This window comes from Arachis hypogaea, chromosome 14 (assembly GCF_003086295.3).
Source record: "Arachis hypogaea cultivar Tifrunner chromosome 14, arahy.Tifrunner.gnm2.J5K5, whole genome shotgun sequence".
Classification (NCBI taxonomy): Eukaryota; Viridiplantae; Streptophyta; class Magnoliopsida; order Fabales; family Fabaceae; genus Arachis; species Arachis hypogaea.
In genome coordinates, this window is record NC_092049.1 from 135119041 (window position 1) to 135125399 (window position 6359).

Below are 6359 nucleotides of genomic sequence, written 5' to 3' on the forward strand. Positions count from 1 at the left end.
CCCATCAACTGAAGATCTGTTAATTAATTCAAATTTAAATTCAAATCTTAAATTGGGAAAAGATATTATTTTAATTTTTAGTTTTAGATATTAGATTTTTAAATTTATTAGGATTAGTTATAAAAGGAGGAAGCTTTCCTTCCTTTGTAGAGGTCTTGGGGAGGATCCCATTCTATCCCAATTTACAATCCTAGTTTTCTACTCTAAACTATGAGCAACTAATCCTCCACTGTTAAGGTTAGGAGCTCTGTCTATTTCTATGGATTAATTTTATTGTTTTTTCTATTTTAATTTATGTATGGATTTATAATTTAAGAATTGTTTTCGCTCTTTATTTTATGAATTTGGGTGGAACGGAAGTATGACCCTTTTTTTCTATTTGAGTTCTTGTAAAACTTGGAAAAGCTCTCTACTTGAACAACAACTTGAAAATATATTCTCCTAAATTTTAATTATCTGGATTTAACGGGATACGTGACATATAATCCTTTTATTTTTGGGTAATTAGAGTTTTTGTGGCATATAAACTGGAAATTGATCATCACCCTCTAATTGGAATTAATTGACCAAGGAATTGGCTGTTGATGAATTTTAGAGGAGACTATAAAGGTCTAAAGAATTAGGGTCTAGTCACATATAGTTGCCATAAATTAAATCCTACATGTTTAAAATAGTTAGTAAGAAAAGTTAATCCGAAAAAATAGATAACTCTGAAGCCTTAACTATTTTCTCCATATTTTATTCCCAACTTATTTACTTGCCTGTCTTTAAACTTTGAATTTACTTTTTAATGTTTTTGAACTTCCAACGCTATCTTCTGTTTGTCTAACTAATCCTATCAAATGCTATTGTTGCTTAATCCATCAATTCTCGTGGGATCGACCCTTACTCACGTAAGGTATTACTTGGTACGACCCGGTGCACTTGCCGGTAAGTTAGTGGGTACAAATACCGCATCAGGCATGCACTAATATCCTAGATCTACTCTATGACTACGAAACAATCAGCGAACAAAAGGTTAATTTAAATAAATCTGCAATTTTCTTCAGCTAGAACACTCCTAATACTCTGAGACAGCATTTGGCAGAGGTGATTAACATTAAATATGTAGGAGCTCAGGATAAATACCTTGGTCTACCATCAGTGATACAAAGATCCAAGAAAGCCACTTTTGGTGCAGTTATAGACAAGATCCGCCAAAGAGCCCAGACATGGAAGAGGTAACTATTATCAGCTGGGGGACGACATGTCCGAATCAAGGCAGTTGGAGAAGCTATTCCTGTGTACACCCTTTCCTGTTTTCGACTACCAGACTCACTCATAGATGATATCCACAGGATATTATTACAATTTTGGTGGGGTCAGCATGGTTCAGAGAGAAAGATGGCCTGGATCAGCTGGGACCATATGACGAGACCAAAAAAGTAAGGAGACTTGGGATTTAAGGACTTAAATGCTCAGAATATGGCACTGCTAGGCAAATAATTATGATGTATTACTATTAATCCTAACTCATTGCTAGCTTGCATACTGAAAGGGAGATACTATAGATACTCAAACACATTACAAGCTGTAAAAGGTTACCAACCGTCCTGGGGATGGCAGAGCTTATTAGAGGGGAGAAAGGTGGTGGAAAAAGGTTTGTGTTGAAGCATTGGCACAGGAGAGAATATTCGCATATGGCACGACCCTTGGCTACTCCCTTACCGAGACGCAAAGATGGAACCAGGATTTGATCACCGAGTTGTTTCCTTCAGTAGTCAGGAACCGTATTCTCTCCCTCAGCATTAATGCAGATAGTAGAGACAAAATCCAGTGGATCGGGAATAAGAGGAAGCAGTACGATTCAGCGTCGGGCTATCTTGTTGCTTACAATTTTTTCCATGACCCAGTGGAGCAAATCCCAGCTGTAATGAAGAATCCTGTAATCCGGAAAGCCATTAGGGGGTTAAAAATCCCATCGAAAATACAAGTATTTTTATGGAAAGCTTGCCACGGAAAGTTACCTGTGCTGGAACTTCTTCACCATCGATTTCCAACAACTTCCTCACTGACTCACTGTGCTCAAGATGTGGAACGGAGCAGGAATCAATCGTGCACTGTTTGCGACACTGTGGTCCAGCAAAGGAAATCTGGAGCTCTTTTCCCGTTGTACCGGCGATTACCCAACAGGATCCTGTCGATTTTGCAATCTGGTGGCTCACGGTAGTGAGATGCAGCCAAGGAAGTGAATCCTCCCTCACAGCCTTTACATGTATATGCTGGTCCTTATGGAAAGTCCGAATCCCATAAATTTTTGAAGCTAAGAGAACATCAGCGTCAAGCATAATGGAAATGGCCTTCCGATTGCAAAGAAAAATTCTTCAGAAAAGATAAAGCGTTTCATGTGTCTCTTTACTTTCTAAAGAAATACAATTTATCTATCTTCGAAAAAAAAAAAAAAAACTCTTTTTCTTTTAATAAACAGGTATTTTTTTTGTGAATTTTACCCAAATCTCTCTATTATTTTTTCTCAGGCCACATATTTATTAATCATTTCTAACAAAAAAAATTCAAAAGATATAAAAATAAATATAAAAATTTAAGAGACATTAAAATTTTCTAAAACACTATATCTTGATAATTCTCTCTTGCTTCCTTTATATTTTTTTAAAAAATTTTTCATATATAATATATTTGATAGTTACTAAAAAAATCTTCCATTACAATAAAGTTTGTTTTCAATTATAGTTCAATTAGAGCCATGTTGAATGAATTTATTGAATAAATAAATTGAGATATATATAAGCATGTAAAATTATAAAAAAAATTTGAGATAATAACACATTTTATAAAATAAATCTCCTTAATTTCATTCAATTGAATTTAAATTTCGAATTACGTGCAGATTGCATAGTTCTTTATCTCCTAATTTTTTCTTCTGTTGTCAACAACTCCGAATTTAATCTTTTTTTTTTCAAATTATCTTCATCTCTATACAAAAATGTTCTTGTATGAAAAATGATTTTTTAAATACAAAGAAAGTAAGATAGAATTATCAACCGATAGCATTATGAGAATAATTTTTTTATGTATTTTGAATTTTTTTATCTATTCATTTTATTTTTTGAAATTTTTTTGGTTAAAAATAATTAATAAATATGTAGTTTGAAAAAAAATATAAAATAAAAATTTTTTAATGATTTTTATAAATTATATAAAGAATTATACTATAATTGATTGATTAAGTTATCAAATTTTAAATTAGATAAATAATTAAATTTAATTATAATAAATTAACATATTCTAATCAATAATACTGTAATATATAACAAAAAAATAACTTACCTTTTAAAATAAAAAGGATTAAATAGAATTCACCTATGAAATCAGTTTTAGTTTGATGTTCTATTGATAAAAGTGTGTTTTGAATGCAATGTGACTTCTCTACCAATCATGGATATGCTAATATGCTTATTTGAATTATAACAAAAATAAAAATAATAACCTATTATAAAAAAATTACAAATAAATTACATGATTATTGTGAAAGAAAAATATTTGTGAAATTAAAGTTGTTATTGGAGAGGGTAGTTGGATATGGAAGATATTTATTCGTTTTAAGTGAGGATTATTTCAATTCGTTTTAAGTATGAAATATTTTTTGTAACCACAATGACATATATATTTTTTATAATTTTTATAAGTTTTTTTTTTTAACTACAGGATAATATTAAGAGGACTTTATCATATAAAAGTATAAAAAAAATACTATTCATACACCAAACAATTTTAATATTCATAAAAAACTAAGGTTGTTACTAATTTTTTTATTGTGTATTTAAATTATTTTTTAATTCACAAAACAAAAAAAATGTGTATTTAGTTGTTAAAAAATGATTGGTATCGAAATAATATTTATTATAAAAAGTGTAAATATAGCGAAATTGTAAAGATATAAATATAAATCATATTATATTGAGGGTTTTTACTGACACAGCAAACTACTATTCATTTCTAGTTTTGCTGATGATATACCGCTCAGAGATTATATTATTTTAGAAACATAAGAAATATATTGTTAGAAACCTAATATCAATAAAAAAGGTGAAAGTTCACGTACATTATTTATTTTTGTATAAAATTAATAATTAAAAATTATTAAATGATAATTTAGTTATATATGTTAAATTATTTAATAATTTTTAATTATCAACTTTACATAAAGACAATTATATATCAATCTTTATTATAAATCAAAATTTAACCCTATTGATATTATTGCATATAACTGAATCGTTTCATATAAAATATGGCATCACACGGATTTCTCACTAATGTATGATGAAAGAAAGAGTCTAGTTTTATTGATGGTATTGTAAAATATTTTAGATAATCAAAAATACATTCAAATTTTTAAATAATTATTTATATAGTTAAAATAAAAAATAATTATTTATATTAATAAAATATAAATGCATTATTCATAGTTTATCCTGACATTAAAATTAAATTCCTAAAAAAAAAACAAAATACTTTACAATTATTATAGGAAAGCTTTAACCATTCATAGGGGTATTCAAAGGTCGAATTGGTTTAAATTTGGAATGAAATGAGAATCGAACCAATTGAATTTTAATTAGTTTAAATTGGTTCGATTTTACGTTTTTTTGTATATGTATTCGAACCAAATTAAATCGATTAAAAATAAATTGGTTCGGTTTAAATAATTAGATACCCAATAAAACAAAAATTCAAAAAAAATTGAAAAAACAAAAATTTTATTTTAAAAATTCTATAAATACAGTAAACACATAACATATAGGGTTAATTTCCCTATTTTTGAAGTTGCGAAACACATACCAAAACCATCAACAACTCAAAATTTTTAATTTTTTATATATTTTACAAAAATTCAGAAATTTTGACAAACATGATTTCCAACAAGAACTCAAAATTTAGAATTTCAACCAAAAAAAAATAAATAGTAAAAATTGAACAAAAAAAAATAATATTTAACAAAAAATAACACTTAACCTAAAAAAATCAGATCCTTACCTGATTGGAGAAGACGACCGCCATAGACGGAGGAGACAATGTTGTTGACGAGTAGACGATGTTGCCGGCGAAGACGACGCTGTTGGAGAAAAGACAACACCGACAGATGACGGTGTTGCTGGTGCTCTGCAGATTGCCGTCAACCTTCTGCCGCCATCGTGAGGAAGCCCTCGTCGATTTGCTAGGGTGAGTAACGGTAAAAAAGCTCTGCTAGGATTTCTTTGAGGAGAAAAATACGATAGATTTGGATAGGGAGGCTGCAATAATTTTTGGATTAGGTTAATGATCTCACTAAAAGTTTTATATATATATTGAATTTATATATCTTTTAATTTAATTAATAAAAAATTTAGATTTACGGATTGGTTTGAGTTTCACACTCCTATTCATTATTCGAACCAATTAATGGAGAGTGTTGTCGATTCGGTTCGGATTCTATTCGATTATTCATTAGTTTCAGAATCAATTTAATTAGTTCGGTTTGAATTCAGTCCCGCTAATTGTCTTTTGTGAAAAATCCATTAGAACATACATAAACTACTACTATATTTTAAACATTTAGTAATATTTATCTCTTAACATTTACTAAAGTGTTAGTAATTATTATAAAATTGTATATAAAGTAACATTTATAATGAAATGTTAGTAAAAATACATGTAATTTTTTTAAAAAAACTTAAAAAGTGTTACCTATTCCTATGGACAAGAAAATAAATGAACATCCCCTTCTTTGAAAATCAAAATTGGAGATCTAACCTAACGGCTGAGACAGAAAAAAGATTGGGAAACCTGCTAGCACAGAGAACCAATGCGCCAAAGCTATCAGCGTGATCTCACTCCAAATCTTGCTCTCCTTCGCACTCTCGCTCTTAATTTCACTGGCGTTATTGATCTCGATCTCGATCGTGCCTTCAATCTTGCTCGCACTCCGCCCCTTGAATCTCTCTCTTGTTTCAACAAACTCTATTTTTCTCTCTCGATCATATCTAGGGTTTTTTATCTCTGTTTTGAGGTGAGTCTAACGGATAAGGAGAAGAAAAATCTCCTTTCGTGTTCTTTCTTCTCTAATTTTCACTGCTTCATTATTATTCTTGCAATCTTCTTAAGTATTTTGTATATATTTGTTAAGATCTGTTGGCCATGAATTGATTGAATTCTTAATGTTAAGATCTGCTCAATTCAAGCCCGGGAGTCTCGAACAAGACACTGATGATTCCAAAATTGCATCTCCAGCTGCTAAGGTACTCCTTTTTCTTTTTTCGCTTCATTTACCAAATTCATTTAGTTATCATAGCAATTTTTTGCACTAGAAAGTAAAGTGT